The sequence below is a fragment of the Stenella coeruleoalba genome (genome assembly GCF_951394435.1).
Source record: "Stenella coeruleoalba genome assembly, chromosome: 7".
In the NCBI taxonomy this organism is placed as follows: Eukaryota; Metazoa; Chordata; class Mammalia; order Artiodactyla; family Delphinidae; genus Stenella; species Stenella coeruleoalba.
The window spans coordinates 14,592,602-14,617,575 of NC_137153.1; the positions used below are offsets into that span (position 1 = coordinate 14,592,602).

Here is a 24,974-nt window from a genome sequence, read left to right on the forward strand (position 1 = left end):
GAAGGGAGTTCCTGATATTAAAGCAAATAGAAATAAATAAACCAGGATCTATTTCAAATGAATAACACAGTCACACTGGAGGAGGGTAGAGAACTAATCTAAGTTATCAACAAATGTGGTATCTGACCGTATGTCCTGTCTTGGGCAGACAGACAGGACAGATGAGAGAGAAAACTGCAAACAAATTCTGAACTCCCTCTAGTATAATAGATTTGTTTATTGTAAGGATATAAGGGAAGCCATTCTATTAGGTATATCACAGGATTGAGCAAATAAGCAAATGTATTTACATTACTGGGAGCCAGAGATCTCAAGTGGGAGAAGGGATATACCAGCCAGAAATAGAAGTGGCAACCCTGTAGGAACTCACGATTTCTAATAACCATATATGTGTGCGTGTGTGTGTATTGGAGTGTGCGTATGCATACATATATACACATATGTCTGTGTGTATATATGTGTGTATGTATACATATGTATACATGTATATAAATGCACATGCTTTTTAGTTTTCCTAGAAGCAAAGACACGCAGAAGCAATCAGTAGACCTAGTGCCCAGACGTATTGGGGTCTAATGCCATTATGCTCTAAAAGAAGCCAGTGCTTCCTTGAGAAATGTTTGATTCTAGGACTGAGTCATTGGGTAAATGAACAACAGGGAAAACCATGTTCCAGAAAGTAAGAAAGCACTCAAAATATGAGGAGGCATGTCACAAGAACACAGGACCCACCCTGAAGGGGCTTCAACTGGAGAAACCTGGAAAAATATGAGGAACACAATAATTAAGGAACAGCAATAGATTATAGATAGTTGAAAAAGTGGAACCATGAGTCCATACCAATAATAAGTAGATAATAAAGTGAAGAAAGGAAAGAAGGAAGAAAAGAGGGAAGGAAGGAGGGAGGAAAAGTGAAGGGAGGGCTCTTATAGAATATTGCAAGACAACTGGTAAATGTGGAGGGCGTGATAAAGAATTGGAAAATCATAATTTTTCAGCCAAAGACTAGTTCAGGCAAAAATCATCAATGGGAGCTAAATCAAGAGGAGGAAATTTGATGCGGAGCAGAGTATTTGCATGGACTTGAAACTCTTCTCCACAGATTGCTATTACTTGCAAGGAAAAAAAAAAGTAATAGGGTCTTGCAAGGTAAGAATGGCAGGGCCTCTCTGCAGGACTCTATTTCAGGATCCCAATTCTTCGCCATCCTAACCGGGAGGGTATGAAGTCAACAACTGCAGGGATCGGACACTCCCAGGGCCGTTTGGGGGGGCCTCCCAGACGCTTCATTTCTCTCGCTTGGGTTTAACGGTGGGGCACGAAGAGCGTGGGATGGGATGCTATAGAGGCCCCGGGGCTGCGGTTGCTCGCCACCCTCCGGGGCTGGGGAAACAGGGCCCCTCCAGGCATCCCTAGCGGGCCAGTGGGGCAGCAGGGACAAGGGCGGCTGCACGCGCTCCGATTCCTGGACCTGGGTTCCAAAAGACGACGCCGACCTCGTCTCCGCCACGTTGTGGATTTGAAGCTGAGGACAAATGCAGTTTTTCTCATCTTCCCACGTCTGCGGCTGGAAGTCTCCTGGGCTTTGCACTTTTTTCAGTTTGGCCTGAGTTTGGGCCGTGTGTGTGTGTGTGTGTGTGTGTGTGTCTTCCCCTCCTAAACCGAATTTCTTGAATGAGACAGTCTGATAAGAGCAAAAGTTTCAAGTTCCAGCCTCACTGCTCCCTGGCTGGGGAGATTGTTAAAGCTAAGTCTAGGATTTCTAATTCGCAAAAACAGAAATAATGGAATAGGGACTTGTGACCACTAAATATATGTAGCAAACAAATAATAGTTGTGAGATATATTCAAATCGTCAAGAAGGTTATACTGTATTGGGGAGACAACCCAAAAGTTAACTATGAATATTGCTGCAGATGTGTGGCGATTTGGAGGAAGGCCTATATCTTATAGTGGGAGGGATGAAAAGGATGTAGAAAGAGGATGAGAACTTGTAGTCTGGTAGGCCTATCGCTGTATAGCTATGAGATAATTGGTGAAATGCCTTTTTAAAAATATATGTATTGGTAGATGGCGGGTGAAAATGCTGAGAAGCCAGATACTAAGGAGAAAAAACCTGAAGCCAAGAAGGCTGATGGTGGTGGCAAGGTTAACAAGGTGAAGCAGGGGAAGCCCCGCTGCTGCCAAAACCCTGTCCTGGTCAGAGGAATTGGCAGATATTCCCTATCGGTTATGTATTCCGGAACGGCCTTGTACAAGAGGAGGTATTCAGCAGCTAAATCCAAGGTGGAAAAGAAGAAAAAAGTGAAGGTTCTTGCTACTGTCACAAAACCAGTTGGTGGTGACAAGAATGGTGGTACCCGGGTGGTTAAACTTCGCAAAATGCCTAGATATTATCCTACTGAAGATGTGCCTCGAAAGCTGTTGAGTCACAGCAAAAAATCCTTCAGTAAGCATGTGAGAAAACCGCGCGCTAGCATCACTCCTGGGACTATTCTGATCTGCCTCTCTGAGCGCCACAGAGGCAAGAGGGTCATTTTCCTGAAGCAGCTGAGCAGTGGTTTGCTACTTATGACTGGGCCTCTGTCCCTCAGTCGAGTTCCTCTGCGGAGAACACACTAGAAATTTGTCCTTGCCACTTCCACCAAAATTGATATCAGTGGTGTGAAAATCCCAGAACAGCTCACTGACGCTTACTTCAAATAGAAGCTGCGTAAGCCCAGGCACCAGGAAGGTGAGATCTTCGACACAGAGAGAGAGAAATACGAGATTACAGAGCAGCTCAAGGTTCATCAGAAAGCTGTGGACTCACAAATTCTGCAAAAAATCAAAGCTGTTCTCAGCTCCAGGGCTACCTCTGCTCTGTGTTTGCTCTCGCAAACGGAATTTATCCTCACAAAGTCGTGTTCTGAACGTCTTACAAAGAACCTCATTAAAAAACTGTCCCATTTCAAAAAAAAAAAAAAATAGCTATACAATGGAGAAATGAGACAACACCCTGATAGGATCATCAAAGTTAACGCCACCAATGAGAGGCAGATGGGCATGATGTCTTGAGAAGGATATAGCTTCCTCTATGTGATATTTCAGCTGAGACTGTATAACTTCAATCGAATAATGAAGAAACAGTAGACAAATAAAAAATGAAGAGTGCTCTGTTTTTTAAATGGGGGATTATACTTCAAAAATGTCAATGTTGTTAAAAGATAAAGAAAAGCTGTGGAAATGTTCCAGGTCAAAGGAGGTTAAAGAAACATGAGAACTAAATGCTATACTAGATCCTAGAGTGATCCTTTGCTAGAGGAAAAATAATGTTATATGGGAAATTATTAGGTCAATTGACAGGTTTGAATACAGCTGAGGAATTAGACAACAGTTAAATACATTACAGAACGTGGTTACGTAAATGAATATCCTTATTCTTTTTTAAAAAACACACCTAAAGTATTAGGGGTAAAGGGCCATAATACATGAAATATGCTCTCAAATGGCTCAGAAAAATATGTAAATAGATGATGGACAGATTAGATTGGCAGATTAGAGGTATTAAATGATAGATGATACAGATAGATGATAGATTGACAGATAAGAAATAATAAAGCAAATGGGGCTAAAAGTTAAGAATAGGTGAACTTGGGTAAAGGCTATCCAGGCATTCTCTATATGATTCTTTTTCTTGCAACTTTAAGTTTGAAATTATTTCCAAATTAAAAGTTAAAAAAATATAGCTTATAGATGGCACATTTAATACATAACTTTGAATATAAAGATTGAAACATTTTTTATATAAAATCAATTTATTCACCCCACTCCCAACCAAGTAAATACTGAACAAATAATTAGCAAATGTTAATTTGAGGAATACCAAACAGGGGCCTGCTTGGAATCCATGTCTCAGTGTAGCTCTTGATATTAATGAACTTGTAAGTTAAGTTGCTTTTGGTATCATTTGCACCTCCCAGAAATTAGAATAAAAAACCAGTAGAAACAAACTTCTGCAGCAGTTCTTAGCAATATGAAAAACCTGCTTGGTTATCAAAAAGAAATGTTAAAATCCCAGAAAAAAAAACAAACAGTAAGTTCATCTTAGAGTCCTTGACAGCCAGCAAGTGAAAATATGGAGATGGTTACATTTGGTACCCAGAGAGCCAGAAGAGCAGAGTTCAAAAGCATTCAGAGAAAAAATAAATTTGACCCCCAAACATGAATTTCTGGAAGAGAGTCTAAAGTGTTTGAGAAGTTATGAAGGCCCCATAAATGCAATTCTAGTTGATGAGGAATAAAAAGGGAGGTATAAATAGGTTAGGATTACAATGTGTGATAATACATGACCTCAACAAATTTTAATATAAGCATAAACATTGAAAAGAAACCCAACTAGGTGTATAGCCAAAGATGAATGGAAAGCGTGATGAGGACATATAAAAATAACGTCAGGAAGACTAATTCTCTAATAAATTTGGGGTGCTTACCTCGCCCCACCCCGAACAGAGCAAAAGGAAACAAAAAGTTTTCTGCTGCTGTATTTGAAGCAAAAAATAAAGGAATAGAGGATGTTTGCTCAGCCTGAGGGGTCATGGATGAGACATTGCCTGGGCTGAATTTTGCAAGAAAAGTTTCAGAAATAAGAGAATCAGGAGGGCTTTCTACACAGAGGATAGCCACCAAGAATGCTGCAAAGGTATGGCGTTAAGAAGGAGTCCTAAGGCTTCTATTAAGAGAGGCCGAGAAGGATCAGATGTCTGAGACAGAGCCAGGGCATGAGAGCCTAACGTGCCACACCACAGACTTGGGAATTTGTGCTGCAATTGTAGGAGATGGAGACCTTTGGAAAATTTTAATATTAGCATTTATAATCATGTAGTTCCTCCAAACACTGCTTTTGCCACATCCCACAATTTTTCTTTTTTTCTTTTTTTTGCGGTACGCGGGCCTCTCACTGCTGTGGCCTCTCCCGTTGCGGAGCACAGGCTCCGGACGCGCAGGCTCAGCGGCCATGGCTCACGGGCCCAGCCGCTCCGCGGCATGTGGGATCCTCCCGGACCGGGGCACGATCTTGCGTCCCCTGCATCGGCAGGCTGACTCTCAATCACTGCGCCACCAGGGAAGCCCCCACATCCCACAATTTTAATATGCTACATTTCCCTTATTATTTTGTTCAAAATATATTTTTTTTCCTTTGTGATATCTTTTTTGCCCCAGGAATTATTTAAAAGTGGGCCACTTAATTTGTAAATATTTTGTGTCTTTCTAGGTAGGGCATTGTTATTGCTTTCTAAGTTAATTCCTTCATCATCAGGGGACATTCTCTGCAAATTTACATCTTTTAAAATCAATTTGGAAATTATTTTGTTGCCCGGGATGTGATCTAACTTGGGGAGCATTCCACGTTCACTTGAAAAAAACTATGTATTTTTTAGTCATTAAGTGTGATGTTCTATGACTGTCCATTTGGTGATGGTTGGTCATTTAGATCTTCTACATCCTTACTAATTTTTTATAGGGTTGTTCTGTCAACTACTAAGAGAAGGGTGTTAAAATCTTCAATTATAATTGTGGATTTAACTATTTCTCCCTTTTTGTCTGTGAGTTTCTGCTTATGTTTTTTTATTAGTAATATATTTGCGCTTATGGCTCATTGTGTGACTAGTAATCTCCTGTCTTGAAGTCTGAAGGGGCCGTCAACTCCCAGATTCACCCAGTGTACTTTGTCTTTCCAAGACAGACTCCTCTCCTGTTTCTGCCTGCTGTTTCCCGAGCCCCCTGCAGTAATCCCCACATATGTGTAGATGCAGTTATCCAGGAATTTGAGGGAGTTTATGCTCAGGTTCCGTGAGTCATCCCTTCTGCAACTTTCTCATTTCCAGGATTTCGCTCCTAAATTTCCAGCTGCTTTGTCAACCCTAAACCCTGTCTGTTTGACAGCTAGGTGCTAGGATATGACTTAGAAGCTCATCATTAAGACTTTAGATACTGTTCTAAATGCGATGGGATGCATTGAAGATTTTGAAAGAGGGCTGTGATGTGATGCAAATTTTATGGCAATAAGATTACTCTTAATGCTCTAGGGAGAGTGTGTTGTCAAGTAGCAAGAATGAAAGTCGGGAGAGACCAGCTAGGGCGTGATTGCAGTAGTCCAGACATGTACTCTGAGCTTCATTGTCGACTGGCTATCTGCAGGAATAAACACACACTCTGGGAAACTGAAAGTAACATTTTTCACAAGGAATCAATCTTTGTAAATGTCTCTGCTTCCGGGTATGTCAGGCCTGATTCACTATATATTGGCTTATAAAGAGTAAGCAAATGAGCAGTCCTTTTAATGAAGAAAGAAGCAGTTGAAAATATCATATTTCATTTAACAGATATTAACCGAGGGACTGTCAAGTGGCTGGCAGGCTCTGATCTAAGTCAGGGGACATACTAGCCGAAGTCCCCAGCTTCAGAGAGGTTACAGTCTAGAGGGGGAGATGATAACAAAGAAATAAGCTAATGGACCTGGATTTGGCAGGTGGAGGTAAGTGTGCTGAAAAAAAATAATGAGGGGAAGGATTAGAGCAAGTGGGGCTTAACTTCAGAGTACTCAAGTAAGTCTTCTCCAAGGAGGTTACATCTGAACAGTGACCTCAGTGAGGGAAGGACAGAGCCATGTACAAATCCAGCAACAGCGGACATCAAGATGGAAGAGTGCTTTGGTGTCCAGGTACTGCAAGGGGAACAGAGTGCTGGATTCAGAAAGATGGCATCTGAGACACAGCCAGGGCCAGGGAATGTCAGGCCTTGGGGGTCACGGTTAAGAGTTTGGATTTTGTTCGTAAGCATGACTGGTAGTCATGGGAGCAAGGAAGTAACATGAGCTGATTTATATTTTGAAAGTATCACAAAGTGTTCATTAGGACAATCCTTCTTGATCAATTCCTTCTGGGGAGAAAATGATCTGTGGCTTCTTGCATTTCTGTATACCTTGAGAGTAGAAGTACCTGCCACCTAGGTTGCAGAGTATCTTTCTAGGGATGTCTGGGTGAAGAACAGCCTTGGGGGTTAGAGAGAGCATCTTCCTCTGGAGCACGTACCTTAAGCACAGATTCGTCCCCTGTAACGCAGCCCATTGTGTGTATCTCCTGGCTCTCTTTGAGTTTCCCCGGAGGACTGGGGGCTCAGGAAACAAGAGCAAACATTGATTTTGGGGCTCCTGCTATTTCCTTGAGCAATGAAGTCCTTTGTCTGTGACTCGGGAGAACTGTATCTTTTTCCAGCATCCATGAAACGGCGGCAGGCTAACTTATTAGCTTATAAGTCAGGTCAAAGCTCATATCCTTCACATTTCTTGACCTTCTGCGCAAGGAGGATGGAATACTGCCAGGATGTTCTGGAAGAGGCGAGGGGGAGACGCTCTCAGCCCAATTCCCAGGAACGTAGGGAGGGAAGTCTGTGGGAATCAGAAGTGAACAGGACCAAATCCTACAGTCGACTTGGCAATAAATGGTGTCCTTCTCTTCACTGCTTGTTAATGAGGGGAGACTGGGGAGGTGGCTGCAGGTTGACCACAGGGAACTGGGTTTAAAGACAGACTCTAATCCCCAATTCCCCTTCATTAACAAGCAATGAAGAGAAGGGCAGCATTTATTGCCAAGTTGACTATACGATTGGCGGGGGCAGAGGGCCAGGGTGACAGGAAAGGAGGACTTCTTTCCCATCTGGCCATCAGTTACGTGTTTGTGGAATGTGGAACCTAGGACCAAGATTCATCTTGGGTGGGTGAAGTTTCCACCCGCCGGCAGATAGCAGTGACAGTGATACTCACATTTAGTGTGAAAAGTGGGAAATTGGCACCCAGTATGAGCAGAAAACAGGCAAATTGTAGACCTTTGGCTGGTTCGGTGAGAGAGGAGAGGTGGCAGTGTGTAACACTCAAAGAAGAGGGGCAACATCTGGTCCATCGTATAGCTCCACCATTTTGCCGTCTACTGTGCCAGCCTTGAAAGCCTTTCAGAAAGGACAGTAAAACATCTCAAGAGGGTTGTTTCCATTGAGTCTTAGCTGCTGTAAGAGAGATTTGGCCCCCTGGGAGAAATTCCCAGGGGACACCAAACTCTAGTGGGAAGCCATAGATGAGGCATCGACTAACATTTGGACTCAACTGTGGCTGCAGATTTTTTTTTTCAGAAAGATATCCTTTGAGCATCTATTGAAGTATAACTTTATGGTAGACCCTTCAATAAAGTAGTTGTGCTCAAGGTAACTGAGTGAATCTCTAAATAACACATTGCTATTAATCACCCAGGGGGCCCTCATCCTTCCTCTTCCCAAAAGCCATGTCACTGACCATATCCGGTCTGCATTGCCAAAACTGTGAAGCTACATTATTTCTTAGAGATGCTAAGTAAGAGGCCAGTTAAATGTTGGGGGCACATCCAAGAAAATTATGACTCTGGCTTTGAACGAGTCGATCCAGAGGTTTGCTTTCATAGGGGAATTTCATAGAGAATTTTCATAGAGAAATTCCTAGAAATAGAGAGCCAGTTATCTTTTGAGGCTAGTCCTAGTTTATTATAATGCAACCATATTATCCTATTTTTTCCAGTACACTATGGTGGGTTGGGAGGAAACAGGACTTGATACAGTGTTTGATTTCTTGATTTCTCCTCCTCTTAACTCTCCAAGGAGGTAATAATTCCATTTGGCTAATGGGTCCTGGAAGGGAAGGAGACTGACCTGTTGTTGCAGTCTGCAGCCTTTGGGTTCCTGTGATGCAGAACAGGTGAGAACACTTCAGGCCCACCTGCTGCACAGTTTGCAGAGTGTTCCATAGAGAGATGGTGATCTAACGCCTTGGTAAATTCTGGAGTGAAGACAACTAACCCAGTGGATTCCTCAGGAGGTCCAGCTATTCTGAGCAATTCTTAATAAATATTATGATGTCTTGCTTACTTGTTATACAGACTCAAGGGAGAAACTTTCCAATGCTGCTGATACAGCTTCTTTTGAATAACTCTTCCATACTGAATCGTTGCACTCTTATAAAACCAGGACGACAATCACTCTCTAAGGCTGAACTTTCCTGAGAAGTGCCACAACCCACTGGCTCCCTAGGTGCTGCCCTCTAAGTAAGAAACAGATTTGTGACTTTTATTTCCCCATCTGCTCACCCTCCACTACCAGGCTTTCCTATAGACAAAGTTAAATGAGTTCAGAAGAAATAAATAACTAAGATGTTCCTCATTGGCCTGGTGAGTATCAATGATAATCAGAAAATGAAAAACGACCAAACATTTAAGAGTAATCCACACTTTTAAGGATGGAACTGAAATTGAAATAGTTAGAACACATAGATCCCGTTGAAATAGGGGAAAGTTTTATGGCAGTAATGTAATGAAGGAAGCAGGAAAGAACTAAAAATAATTCAATGAGATCTGAGGGAGAAGTTCTACAAAAAAAGAGAAGAAATCTTAGAATGATAAAGAATTTTTTGCTAGTAAAAATTATAATAAGTTTAATTTAGAAATTCAACAGAGGCAGTAAAAACATAGAATGGATACTGATGAAAGCCTCATTAATAATACGGTAAATGAACTGGAAATTATCTTAAGATAAAGAGTGAAAAAGCAAAGAGTAGTAATTAGGAGAAAAAAGATAAACATAATGGAAGAATCGATCCAGGAGATCAAATAACCCAAGAATTCAGAAACAGATAAAGAAATAGATGGGGAAAGAGAAATAGTCAAAGAAATAATAGACTATTTTTCTGACTTGAGTTTTTAGATCAAGTCTCCTGATTAGCAGGCCAGATTAACAACAACAAAAGACATTCTTCATAACCTGGACATTTTTGTGAAACTCTAAGGATAAAAAGAAAATCTTTCAAACTTCCACGTAGTGAGAAGATTTACCAATCATGAGTCAGAAAAGGGAGAGATATTCCCGCTGCAACTCAGGAAGCTGCAACAGAGTAAAAAAAAATGTTTATGGCTTTCTAGAATTCAAGGGTCCTACAGGTAGCCAAGATATAACTAAGGGGTGATGGAGAGAATGTAAAACTTATCTCACAGAAATTGAGTGCAGTGATTAAGATGACAAAGTTATAGAAGCATATAAAGAACTTAAAGAATATAAGGTGATATATGAACTGTCTACATCATAAAAACTCAGAAAAGTCATTTTTTCTTATGCCCATGGAATATTTTTTTTAAATGGATATGTATTTGGTCACAGAGTAAATCTTAATCGATTCCTGCAATGCATATTTTATGGCAACATCTCTGGACTAAAATAAAATAGAACAAAATGTTAAATTTCTGGTTATTTAGAGATAATAAGCATAAGAATACTCTACAGCAAAACCCACAGGATATAGCTAAAGGGAAATCCACAGCTTTAAAGGATTTCACTATGAAATAAGAAAGATTTAAAACAAATGGAATAGCCATTCAATTTAAGAAAGAGGAAAAATACAGGAGCTGGAAATTAATAAAGATAAAAGCAGAAATTACTGATTTAGGAAACGATAATGAGTTAACATTTATAGAGCATTTGCTATATACCAATTACTGAATAAGTGCTTTGTGAGCATTGTGTTATTTAATCTTCATAATAACTCTAAAAGATAATATTCATCATGAAAATTAACAGTCATAGATCTTTATGAGGCAAATAACTACATCAGACTCTATAAAGAAAAATAGAATTACAATTGTCGCGGAGGTCTTTTAAAGAGCTCTTTCAGCCTTTGATGAGTTTAGAAAAAAAAGGCCAACACTCCCTGAAAAACTAAACAAAACCAAAACAAAGCTCAGAGAATTTGAATAAGTAGACAAGGTAGAGTACATGCATATTTAGATCTTTCTCTTATAAACCTGCTGTATGCTTGGAATTAATAAATATAACTGATATATTAAGACCCCAATGAAAATTAAATCTGAAAAGCTGAATCTCGTACAGGTCACTGTCTTTGTCTAGAATTTAATATATCAAGGAATTAATAAGCATTTCTCAATAGAAACATCTTGAAATTTTAAATATATCCTCATCTGAAATCACATAATATTAAGCAAATAACAAATGAGGATTTTTTTTTCAAATATTTATGAGATGAGGCCAAATCCATCCATACAAGCAAATTTTAACAGCCTGAAATATTCTGAATAGTAAACAAGAAAAAGTTGAAATAAATAAACTAATTGTTCAACTCAGAAGGTTCTGATATGTAAAAACTAAGGAAAACCAGCAAGGGAGGACTTCTGAAAACAAAGTAAAACAATTATTTTAAAAGACTTAAAAAGAATTGTTAAATCTTTTTGCTTACTTTTTATTTCTTTTGTCTATTCTGATTTATTCAGAGTAAACTCAAGCTTGGATCATAACTGTATTTTGGATCATAACTGAAATTCCTTCCTGTTCTCTCCCGATCTCATTCAGCTATCTTTTCATATGTCCTTCCTTAGGACCATATGACGATAATCTTTCGTGGGCTCTATTGTATCACAGGCCTGTTCCTTTCCATGAATTGCCTACTCCTTCAAAGAGGTTGCACTAGGAGTTGGCTGGTTTGCGCCAGATGAAAAGTGGGGCAAATCAGTCCCTTTTCCCTGAGGGCAAGAGACCAGTTAGGCTCTATCTGGGTAGGCGGACCTTTAAACTGTAAACCCTGTGTGTGCTTCTGGCCACCTTCCACGCCACGTGGCCTGGTCTGCCTGCACTGAGAGAGCAGAATGAAACTGATGCACGGACCGGGGTGGGGGCGGGGGGGTGGCAGAGGGCAGAATTAAGAGAGAAGCAGCCTGGGCAGAGCTCACGGGGTCCTCTTCCTGCGCGGTTCCGTCCCAGACCTGGTATCACTGAGCTGCCCCAGCATCTCTCTCTGTCTCTCTATTAACCCCGTTTTTGGCTGGCTGGAACCAAAAGAATCCTTTATCAACACATTGTCTTTTCTTGCGTTTCTTATTTTGTTTCTAGTCATTATTGTTCAGTGACTTTACTGAAAAATACAAAGCAGATTCTTTAAATATCTCGTCTTGCTTTCTTTAGTCAATCGCCTCATCTTTCTTTTAATAAGCTCCAGGGAGGTGCTTTTTAAAATTTTTGAAGTAATGAGTTCTTGAAGAAGGACAGGTCCGTCCAGCTGTGGGTGGCTTCTCTTTGATTCTTTCTACTTTCCTCAGTCAGCTATCTGAAGGGTTCTAACCCTTTCTCCCCGTGACTCGGCTGGCCGGTGTAGGACTCCGCCGGACCTCTCACTGTGAGCAGTAGAGTCCACTTCCAGTCCTTCTGAAGCAGCCTTCCACCTTGTCTTGCCAGAATCAGCAGATGAAGAACCATAATCCCTACGTGAGCCATTTTCAGCTCTTCCAGGCTCAGCTTGTTCTGCAGCTGATTTCATATCTTGGAATGTCGAGTGCTACTCCCTCTCCAGCCAGCCTCCTGAGCTTCAGTGCATCCTGGCAGTTCTTTATCCTCCCTCTAGTCCTGGAGGATAAAGGTTCATGTCAGGCTGTGCTTGTTTGTAACACAATGATACACTTTGCCAAAACCACTGGTTCTACATGTCAGAGACCACAGATATGGAAATAGGCGGTTTCAATACAAAGACTGCATAGTATGGAAAATACATAGTGTTAGAAAGTATAGAACTTGTATAAAGAGAATAAATTGCCCTATGGAGACTTAATATGTAGGTCCCTGTGCATCTCAGGGTTAGTATTTTTTTAGGGAAATAATTATAAAAGGGATTAGAAATCAATTGAGGAAACTGGATAAAAGGCTATAGGGAGAACTAAGGGAGAGGTCCTCCAGCCTCCTGTTTGCAGTGTGAGGTCTCTCTGTTGCTGTCACTCTCTGTACTCATGCTTTTTGTAGGTCATTATAAAACCTGAACATAAAGCACAATATCAGAGAAGAAAAAGTTAAAATGTGTTAACGTATAGCTAATTAAAAGTGAGATAAGAATAATGTATGGTAAAATGAGAAGATTTAACATTGTCTAAAGCAGTCACTATTTAGCATAAGAGAATTTAACTACAATGCAAAAAATCAAAACCTTTTAACATTTTTAAAAAGATTAATGGGATAAAGATTGTTTCTATCACCACATCAACATGAAATGAATAGTATTCTACAAGTGTTTAACTGGAAGACGTTTAAAGAAGGGTCAATGACAGAGAAATGGGAAGAGAACCAGAGGGATTGGTGAAAAGTGGGGACCACGACCACTTCTAGACTTGAAAGGGGAAGGAGTGTCTTAAAAATTTTGTCTCCTGAACCCGTGAAGGTCACCCTCCACGGAGGGGGGGTCAGCCCAGGGAAAGGAACAGTGTGGCCAAGTGAAAAGGGAACTCTCTCCTCCACCACCCCATCTTCTTCCTCTCAGGGCACAAAATGGGGCAGAGGATAGCAGAGAATGAACCTGGAGAGGCAAACAGAGAAAACCAACCAGAAGAAAAATTAAATTCTTAAGGCTAGGAAATGATGACAAAGATAAAACCATGAAGGTAAAGGGGGGAATTATTGATAAGATTAATCAATAAATTTAAAACATTGAAGCTCTTTAAATAAAAACTAAGAGAGAGTAGTCCCAGTGGGATTATAGACTAAGAACAGAACTATAGAACTAAGAAATCTGAGTAAAAGTATGAAATAATTTGTTTTAGAAAACGAAACCAAGGAAGGAAGTTTGAATGTTAGAAAAAGATGATAAAAGTAGAATGCAACAATGAAAATAAATCAACATAAATCAAGGCAATAATATACACAAACAGGTAACCTAAGTATGAACATTAGCAGAATTACTTCCATTAGTTTTATTTGTATACTTTATATATTTTCAGATTTTTGAGATAATAAGTATGGCTTATTTTTATAATCAAAAGGGGGGGAAAGTATTTAGAACATAAACACACACACAGCCCACCTGGCCAAATTATATTCAGAGTGATACAGCAATTAAAAGAATGTATTACAGATGAGGAAACTGTTCAGGATTAAGTAATTTGCCTAAAATCACATCAGTAGTTAGTTATCAGTTATTTATTTGTATGAATAAAGCTTTGAAGGAAAAAAAGTAGTGAGGAAGTAAAGTTTTTCTACTGTGCTGTACCCACTCTCAGCTACATTTAAAACTCAATGGCAGTAGTGCCTCTCTCTCAAGGTTTCTGCCACAATTATTTTGCCTTTTCCCCTCTCAGGTAGAGAAGAGGCAGGAATCTCTATCTTTTATTATATACCATTTCGGAGAACTTAGGGAAGCAGAAACAGTACATTTGGTAAATCCCTAATATGAATGTTCTAACATTCTAAAACAAATGTAAGAATGTCATCGTATTACTTTCCCAAGGCAGCCAATTGTGTGATACCAGCATTGAATGGAAAGAGGGAATATGATGGAGATAAGTATGTTCTTGCTTCCCCTCCAGCGAGGGCGGTACCCTCAGCTTCCCAGCCCCACAATTGCCCCCGCCTCCCACTGTCTTGGGATTCTTATGTTTCTCCCCCTACCTGCCTTATGCACCATGGAAGACATGTCTGTTGAGAATCACCACACTTTTTTGTATATTTCAACCCCCCAATTTTTTTTAAACTTTACTTTCAGTAGTTTAAATGATAAAATCAAGGGTTTTGTCTTCCTTCTAATATAATAAACAATGATTCAATATTTTTAGAAACTGTGCCAGTTCCACTGCCTGAAAGTTATAGAAAATTCTCCTAGCTGAGAAAAGCAGTGCCTATACTGAACTTTCCTGTCATTGTCATCTCCACCAAAGCACCCCAGAGAAGCCACAGTCAGTAGCTTTTTTTGTATGGAAGCAAAGGGTATTTCCACTGCCCTGTACTTCTGCTCTTGACATTTTACATTAAGAGAAAGTCCAGACATCAAAAAGAAATATAAGGGGAAGCTGAAAACTGAATATGGATAAATGAAGGAAGCCCTGACTAATGGGAGTTGTTGATGGTAAATGGTATAATTGGTCCTTGCAACTTTATGGAACAGATGGGATTCCTAAAAGATCTTAAGAAAAGATAACTGGAGGGTGGCATATATTATATAACTGTCATGTTCTGAACTCAAGGAGAGCGCTGGGGGAAAATAACTAAATTAGGAGCATGTAAAACAAATGTGTTTATTGTTATCTATTATTTATGGCCCTCTGGATAGCTGGTAGCTCATTTGACTATACTTCTGCCTAAACCAATTTACATTAATCTAGCTGGTAAATTGAATAATGTTGTATCAACTGCTTTGCTGCAATCAAGATATATTGCATAGAACCCAACTCTCTTAATCTAGTAACCGTATTTTCCAATGTTGATGGATAATTGCCTTTAAGTGCATCCCCTGCTCCCTCTGCTTTTAGGTCTGGCTGATAGGACCATTACTGGAAGTGGTGTGTTCCCAGAACCATTTTGAGAATGCAATTTGGCTTAACTCTTCCATCAGTAATATCAGTATGATCTGAGAGTTCTAAAGGCTATTAGCTTTCTGTGATGGTCTTGGACTCCCTTAAATAGTGATCCAAAAGGATCCAACAGACAAGAGGAAACAAACTTCAACTCCCTAATATTTTCTCCGTTTCAGTCATTTCAGGATGAATGTTCACTGTAGTTCATAAGCACATACTCCTAAAGGAAAAGAGCACCTCTGTAAAGATTTGCGTGCTCTCTCAGTGACTACAGAGCATACAGAATCTGTCATTTCCAAAAATAAATTTGTCACTGTTGTCCATCTCTTTCCAGGTATACTTTCCTCGGACGTTTGTACTGTGACATATCAAGAAGCTATGAAGAAACAGAATGTTGGTGAGTCTTGCTTTGTAGACCTGTATTAACAACTAAGCTAAAAACATTTCAGTAGTGCACAAAATCCCAAGTCTCTTTCACCAGTAGGACAGGCTCAGAATTATGAGGTATTTGCACTTCCTGTTTCCTTTTAAACAGTTGGTAGATACTAAGTTTGGCTTTAAAAATCTCAGCTTGCGTACGCTTCTATTCCAGCCTGGAAATCTTTTCTTTTAGTTTTTATCAGTGATTGCTTATTCCTTTAATGTTCCATATTAGAGCTGTGATTTTGTGAATTTAGCTTAGATGTTGTCTTCACTTTTTTTTTTTTTTTTTTTTTTTTGCGGTACGCGGGCCTCTCACTGCTGTGGCCTCTCCCGTTGCGGAGCACAGGCTCCGGACACGCAAGGTCAGCGGCCATGGCTCATGGGCCCAGCCGCTCTGCGGCATGTGGGATCTTGCCGGACCAGGGCACGAACCCGTGTCCCCTGCATCGGCAGGCGAACTCTCAACCACTGCGACACCAGGGAAGCCCAGTCTTCACTTTTTAAGATTAGACTCCCAGTCTTCCAGTGGTCATGATTATCGATAACTATAAAGGTAGACTTGAAGATGGCCCTGTTTCCCCACGGTGGGGCGAGCCCTGGAAGGGGTTTTCCAGGTGTGGGTACAGCTAACTGTGGGTCCACCTTTGTTTGCTGTTCCCCTTTGTGATCAGCGAAACTAAATGTTGGCACAGCATTTAGTTCTGGCAGTGTCGTTCTAGACAAGACAGAAGGGGCTGCCTGTTTTATATCATAGAAAAAACTAGATGTTTCCAAGAATTGTCCTTTTCAGTTGAAGAATAAAGGACACCCAGAAAACCTTGGGGGTTAAACGTTGTGAAGATAATCTCTAAATGATCATACCTTAAACTCTCATGCCAAGGGAAAAACAAAATATATAAACAGACAAAAAATAAATGCTTCTGTGTGTTATATTTCATCAAGTGAAACTGTTAATATATGAGTATATTCTGTTTTATCTTGATATGAATGTGTAATCTAGTACATGCATATGTAATAGAAATATATTTATATGTGTTTGGACCAAAATCAAAATGAGATCATATTTGGGAAAGTACTTTATGCTTTGCAATACATTTAAAATATAAGATTTATTATGCATAGAATTAGGTAGTCCTAAGGAGCAAGATGTTCCTTCACTATCGCATTGACTTATCCAATTAGAAGTACGTTATCTGATTCTTCACTGACATTTTTAGGTAATCATTTGATCACTGTATAGTTTCCCAGCCCCAATCCTTCCTTAAACGGAAAACTGTAAATCAGAAAATATTTACCAGAGGAGCCAAGATGACTGTCTCAAATCATCTCTGGTTTTCAGATGCATGTGTTAGGCAGTATTTCAAAAGGCATAAATATGTATAAATGCTCTGTAAAAATCCGCTTGAGTTATTCATATGTTAGCTAATTCTCTATCTTTATACACACAAATATACATACATACACACATACATATCCACACATACACATATATATGAGTTTTTAAAAGAAGAAACTAGGTATAGGCTTTGTACAGTGGCCAGTTTTTATACCTTACCCAAAAAGTCATTTTAAGAAACAAAGATGCTTTGCATTAATTTTCTGACAAGTGTTCTAACTCACACTTGAAGCATATAAAATACAAATGAATTCAACTGTACGTACCTTGAGGGCAGAAATTATGTCTTTTGCTCCTTGCACAATTTTACTACAGATTTTAGGATACTGCTAAATCCAAAGTGGGTATTTAATAGAGGTTTACATTGAATGGCTGACTGAAAAATATCTTTCTAATATATTCCCAAATAGAAATCTGCGTTTGACTAGGTTCAGTCACCTCTAATAATAATGAGAGATGTATGCTTACAGCATACAGAGCACTGGTCCAGGAAGAGCTGAGAAAAGGTAAAGTCAAGCCATAAAACCATCAAAGACCATCCAACCATCTGTAGACTGAATAACTTGGAGTGATGGAGAAGCACTTCTCTTTTCCCAAAACAGACATGAGTTGTAAAGCGATGCCTGTTTATCCAGGTCACCCTTGTTTTATTTCAGAGTGTGCACTTACTCTTCCCCACTGCTGCCAGACGTGACTAGCATGTGATAGTGACAAATCAGTTACACAGCATCTGAAGTAACGAGACACTCTTGTCAAGTAGATCTTATGAGTCTGGAATGTTCCAGATATGGAGCCATGATATTAATCCAGTAAATGCTCTACTTAGACTCAAGTCAGCAGATTTTTATACAGTGACACTTACATACTTAGCATTTTGATAAGGATTTCTGAGGAGTTTCTATCCCTGGGGATTTGCTCTTGTTGGGGAGGACAGAGCTATAGATTAAAAAACCAACAACTAGAGAACAAAACAATTATATGACCCAGTAATAAAATGAATGGTACAGATTATAAGTGTCTGAGGAATAAAGAAATCAGTGTGAACAGCTGTGCTCAGAGGTAGGTTTATGAGAAGAGTGGGTCCTGGGAAATGAGCCGAATTGGGGTTGGTGGAAAAGATGGTAGAGACTTAGGGAGGGGTGTGGCTCATACAAAGGCGTAAATATGGAGTGTGAACATCTGAGTGCCTGTACTACAGCGTGATCACAGCAGGAGCAGTGGAGTCAGATTTCCTGCTCAACTCAGAGCCTGACCCTGGGTTACCTCACCTGACTTTATCTCAATTCTCTTACCTGTAAAATGAGGGAAATAATAGTATATATGTATAAATTTATACCATATATATTATATGAATAATGTGTATAATTTTATGGCTTCTAGATCTCTTATCTCTCTGAGGATTTTTTTTTTTTTTTGGCTAAGTTGGGTCTTCGTTGCTGCGCACGGGCTTTCTCTAGTTGCGGCGAGCAGGGGCTACTCTTCATTGCGGTGCTTGGGCTTCTCATTGCGGTGGCTTCTCTTGTTGCAGAGCACGGGTTCTAGGCACACAGGCTCAGTAGTTGTGGCTTGTGGGCTCTAGAGCACAGGCTCAGTAGTTGTGGCGCATGGGCTTAGCTGCTCCACGGCATGTGGGATCTTCCCGGACCAGGGCTCGAACCCGTGTCCCCTTCACTGGCAGGCAGATTCTTAACCACTGTGCCACCAGAGAAGTCCCTATATTTTTATTTTTTAAACACAACATGATTATCTTTTAATACACAACCAAAACAAAACACCATAGTAAATTGATGGCAATAAAATATGGTATTTCGTTTGCATTGCATGACTAATGGTTAACATTTTTAGTCATAAATGAGTTCTTAGAAACCAGCAACAAAGACATTGGTATACCAAGGAAAGTGGGGGAAAAAAACTCCAAAAAGCAGAAGACAATGAAATAACACAAGTGACTAGTAAGGATTAAGCATATCTGAAGATGACTGAGCTGAACAATAACAGAAGAAAAGCAATTTCTTTGTAATATCATATTACAAAAGATTAAAAATCTAACATTTATACCGCTTTAGGAAACAGACCCACATATACTTTTAGAATCTTTTCTTCTCTGCCCTCCATTATATCTGTTTCCTCCAGGTTTCTTTCATCTGTTTGGTGTTTGTTTATTTCTTTAGTGTTTTCCTTTTTCATGTTAGACTTTCCTCAAATATCTGGTAATCCTGAGCTGCCTAGGTCTAGAATGAAGTACTTAAAGTTCATTGATTCAATATTCAATAAATATTTATTGAATGCGTATGATGTGCCAGGCAGTGTTCTAGGTGATTGACATTCTAAAATTAAATAAATTAAAGCTCCCTCATTACTATTATAGTTCAACATTTTACTCACGAAGAGCAAAGAGTTTACCCTTCTTTCATAATCCTAATATATACCAATGACTAATATGTGTTTATAATTATAAACATATATTTTAAAAATCATTTTTCCATCCTCTAAGTGTATGTTTTTGCTCCACTGCACAGTACATTGTTTCTTCCTATACATCATTCAGTAAAATCTTTGCTGAGTAATTAATATGTCCCAGGTGCCCATTTCAGCAATATGTAAAACAGAAAAAAAGATTTCTAAACAATAACAAGAAACATGGCCTATCTCCTTGAAAAAAGGAGGTGACATTCTGGTTGCAGAAGTGGGGCATCAAAAAATACTTAACAGTATAATTATGACAGAAATGGTGTGGAAATTATTATAAGGCAGCAAAGGAGATGAACCATAAGCTGAGCAGGCCATGAAGGTGTGGCAATTCTAACTCTATAGTGTAGTAATTAAACTCTCCGTGCAATAGAGTCAGAAAGAGCTGGACCCTGACTCTGCTACTATTAGCTGTGCAACCCTGGGTGAGTTACTGCAACCTTATAAGCTCCAAGTACCTTGTCCTTAAAGTAAGTATCAGAATATTACCTAATTTTTACAGTGACGTTTGAATGTCTACCATAGACCAGGCTCCAGGGATACAATGGTGATTAAGACAGCTTTGGTCTCAGCCCTCATTAAACAACAAACAAGGAGTCAAAATTATGATAAGTATTCTGAATGGGAGATACGAGAATGCAGCTAACAAAACAAACCCTAAAAGAACTGGTCCTCAGAAAGGAGACCAAAGTTCTGTGCTGCCTGTAGTTGACCTGGAGGGTTAGAAATGACCAGAAGGCCTGTGGTGAAGGGGTAGGTGCAGAGATGGGGGCATGGGGATGGGGGCAGAGAGGCAGACAAGGATTTTGACAGACTGTGGATTACAGAGGACCGTAAACCACATTGAAAGGTGTAGACTTTAACCCAAGCATGATGAAAATCTATTGAAGGGTTTTAAATATACTTCACTTAAAGAAGTGTTACAAGGATTACATGAGAAATTGCACGTAAAATCTCCTTCCTTCCTTCTTTCCTTCCTTCCTTTTGTTCTTTTTATTTCTTTTCTTTTTTTCTTTTTTTTTTTTTTCAAATTATGGGCCTTTTCTACTTCAGGGGAAGTAGTACTAATTTACATCTCACTCATTTTATGGAGAGCTTTGTGGTAAGAACCTTAAGTTATCAGACTGGCCTCTTTCTGATTCTTTCTGTGCATCCATAGGGCTGCATTCCCCAGAGAGTTGTCCAGATGACTCACCCCTTCACTCAATTCTCATGGGAATAAATTGAAAACACTATTTTAAAACAAATATGACATTTTTAAAGAAATACATAAGACATGCCCCACTCCCACCCACCCTTGGAATAGTTTTCATTCTTCTCTGATAAAAGGAAGACCTTGGTGGAAAAGTTTTACAAGCTCTGATGGTGTGAGCTCTTCATAAATGTCCATGTTATTATTATTTAAAGGAAAGAGAGAAGAGATTGAGAGAGGCCTTGAAGACACAGGGCAGAAGGAACTAGGGTTTGCAGGAGGGGGAGGACAGATGAATGGAGAGAAGAGAAACACGTTCCAGGCTGAGGACTCACTTATTGTGAGTGATGGAAAATTCACAGCATCAGTTCACACACAGTAAGTTGGAGGGATGAACAGCAGAGTAATCTGGATAGGACAGGGTCAGGGCCAGGGGGTGGGAGGGGTGGAGAATCCAGTGAGATCCAGAGAGAGAGGCAGAATTAGGCTACAGGGTGATAAATAACTCCAGGGTAGAAAGCAAACAAACAAACAAACCAAAACTATGATTTTGATTCATTAACCTCCCACCCTTTCTAAGATACAAAATAAATTTTTTCAAAGTTGTAAATATAAAAAAGTAAGGAAATCCCCTGACAGTCCAGTGTTCAGGACTCCATGATCTCACTGCCGAGGGCCCGGGTTTGATCCCTGGTCAGGGAAATAAGATCCCACAAGCCCTGGGGTGCAGCCAAAAAAGAAAAAAAAAAAAAAACTAGGCTCAGACATTCAATAAAATCGCTAAGTAGATTAAATGCATTTCCCCTCCTACACACGGATGAAGAAAACAGTTAATTAATACAGATGAATGCTGTTGCCTGCCAAACCAGCTTCTGTTCGACCAAATGGGAAAAACGAATCTGGGGTCAGATCCCTTCAAATGAAAATGCGTGGTTGTGAGCTTCTTAATAAGCCTGGAAGGGGGAGAGTACATTGAGTAATTAATACAGTACATGGTAGCAGAAATAGAGGCACAGATGTAGAGAACTGACGTATGGATATGGGGGTGGAGGGTAGGCGATGGGGAGCAGGGAGGAGGGGGTGGTGGGATGGATTGGGAGATGGGAACTGACATATACACACTACTATATATAAAATAGATAACTAATGAGAACCTGCTGTTTAGCACAGGGAACTCTGCTCAGTGGTCTGTGGTGACCTAAATGGGAAGGAAATCCAAAAAAGAGGGGATAGATGTATACACAGAGCTGATTCACTTTGCTGTACAGCAGAAACTAACACAACATTGTCAAGTAACTGTACTCCAATAAAAATTTTTTAAAAATACAGTATGTGGTATTGTACTGTATAGTACATTAATTCATATCATATAAAAATAAGTTGATCAGTTATACAGTGGTTTGTTCATTTATAGAGTATTAAGTCAGTCTGAAAGAACCTAAGATAATCATAAAATTACATGAATGATACTAGTAAAACAAACAAACAAATAAATCTATTAAAAGAAAACTAGCAGTGATCTACTAACAGAAAACTAGCTCCATAAGTTTAATAGACTTCACACAACTAGCACAAAGGTAGTTCAGTGTTAGAGTGCTATCTCCCCACTTTTTTTCTGGCCTGAAATCTGAAGTCAACCACGTTCATTTTTTTTAGAAAACTGGAATAATTTTGTTGTAACTACAAAAGTTATTAGATGAAATGTTTCCCATATTGCCTCTAAAATGCTAGAAAAAGAGCTGCTGTGCCATAGATAATTTGTGACTGTCTTTGCTTATATAAATTCCGGTTTAGCGATCTTCCCCTATTTTTGATAAATGTGTTAAATTTTTGAATGTGAAGTTTTAGGAGAAAGCATTTGTCTTACACTATTCTTAGTTTATACATCGTTGTGAAAGCCAGTCAAAAGAAAGACAACAGAGCTATTTTTAGGAGGTTTTCCTACATTTTTATTGCCTTTTAATGAAAGAGATCCTCACGTTTTGAGGAGGAGATGATGAATGGTAGGGAGTGTGAAGTTTAAAAGAACATATATCTCGGCTATAAATTCCATAATGTGGATACAATCCCTTTTGTTTAGATCTCTTAACTTTTCTCCAAGCAATGGATAACCCATTTGGGAAACCTTCACGTATTTAAGCTATATTTACATATCAGAATTGTGTTTTGGTGAAGCAGGTGATAAAGACATGGGAATCTTCCAGAATGTAAAAATAAATAAATAGGAATCAAAAAACACCCCGAGCTTGTAAAATATTCATTCATACTCAGACTGGGACAGCACACAAAAGGCTGAGCACATCCATCTTGATGAAATTTTGTTAATTGCAAAAAATAAAGAGAAAAACTCTACAAGCTTCCTGGAAGAGAGGGAGGGAAGGGGGGAAGAGAGAGAGGGAGGGAGAGAGAAAGGAAGAAAGAAAGAAAGAGAGAGAGAGAGGGAAAGAGAGAGAGGGCCTACAAAGAAACAAGAATCCAAATGCATTCGATTTTTACGAGTCAGATGCTAGACGACAATGAAGCAACTTACTCAGATATTTAGATTTTCAGGGGAAGTATTTTGAATCTAGAATTTAAAATTATATATAGTGCATATATATTATGGGTACATATATGTGCAATTTTGTTTTTGAAGATGTATGTTCATAGGGTTCAAAAATCGAAATAATATAAAAATATATAACATACAAAGAGAGGACTCCCACCTCTGTCCCTTCCTCTCCTTCAAAGGTGGTAATTTTATTTTTTGTGTGTGTGTATTCTTTTAATATTTCTTGGTAAATACATAAACAAGTGTGAATATATACATATATTTTCCCTTTTCTTACACAATTTATAGCTTTATGATAAATACAGTTCTATTAGTTTTTAATCACTTAACCAAAAATGTTGGAGACTTCACCTTTTTGGTACCACTATCTTGGTCAGGTCACTCTTTTTTATAGCTTCCTAGGACTGTGCTGTGTGGATACATCAGAGTTCATGCCACTAGTCCCCTATTGCTGGACTTTAGCAGTTTCCAAACTTGTAGTGTTATAAACTGAGGGGATGGAAAAAGATATTCCATGCAAATGGAAATCACAAAATGCTGGAGTAGGAATTCTCATATCAGACAAAATAGATTTTAAAATAAAGACTATTACAAGAGACAAAGAAGGACACTACATAATGATCAAGGGATCAATCCAAGAAGAAGATATAACAATTGTACATATTTATGCACCCAACATAGGGGCACCTTGATACATAAGGAAAATGCTACAGCCATAAAAGGGGAAATCGACAGTAACACAATTATAGTAGGGGACTTTAGCACCCTACTTTCACCAATGGACAGATTGTCCAAAATGAAAATAAATAAGGAAACACAAGCTCTAAATGATACATTAAACAAGATGGACTTAATTGATACTTATAGGACATTCCATCCAAAAACAGCAGAATACACTTTCTTCTCAAGTGCTCATGGAACATTCTCCAGGATAGATCATATCTTGGGTCACAAATCAAGCCTTGGTAAATTTAAGAGAATTGAATCAATTCAAGTATCAAGTATCTTTTCCAACCATAACGCTATGAGACTAGATAACAAATACAGGAAAAAAATCTATAAAAAATACAAACACATGGAGGCTAAACAATACATTACTAAATAACCAAGAGATCACTGAAGAAATCAAAGAGGAAATCAAAAAATACCTAGAAACAAATGACAATGAAAACACAACAATGAAAACAAAACCTATGGGATGCAGCAAAAGCAGTACTAAGGGGGAAGTTTATAGCAATACAATCCTACCTCAAGAAACAAACAGCTCAAATAAACAACCTATCCTTGCACCTAAAGCAATTAGAGAAAGAAGAACAAAAAACCCCAAAGTTAGCAGAAGGAAACAAATCATAAGGATCAGATCAGAAATAAATGAAAAAGAAATGAAGGAAACAATAGCAAAGATCAATAAAACTAAAAGCTGGTTCTTTGAGATGATAAACAAAATTGATAAACCATTAGCCAGACTCATCAAGAAAAAATGGGAGAAGACTCAATAGAATTAGAAATGAAAAGGGAGAAGTAACAACTGACACTGCAGAAATCCAAAGGATC

At 39.1% G+C, this 24,974-nt stretch overlaps 1 long non-coding RNA gene and 1 pseudogene across 2 annotated transcripts in view; both read left to right on the forward strand.

Annotated features, from left to right (window-relative positions):
* LOC307188828 overlaps positions 1-24,974 on the forward strand; it is a 169,347-nt gene that overhangs the window by 89,960 nt on the left and 54,413 nt on the right. The window contains exon 2 of the long non-coding RNA XR_013829073.1: positions 15,724-15,786. This is a non-coding gene — a long non-coding RNA (uncharacterized lncRNA). The remainder of the gene's footprint in view (positions 1-15,723; positions 15,787-24,974) is intronic.
* On the forward strand, positions 2,071-3,116 carry LOC307189149 (large ribosomal subunit protein eL6-like; annotated as a pseudogene). Its single transcript has one exon. The product of its transcript is annotated as a large ribosomal subunit protein eL6-like (transcript).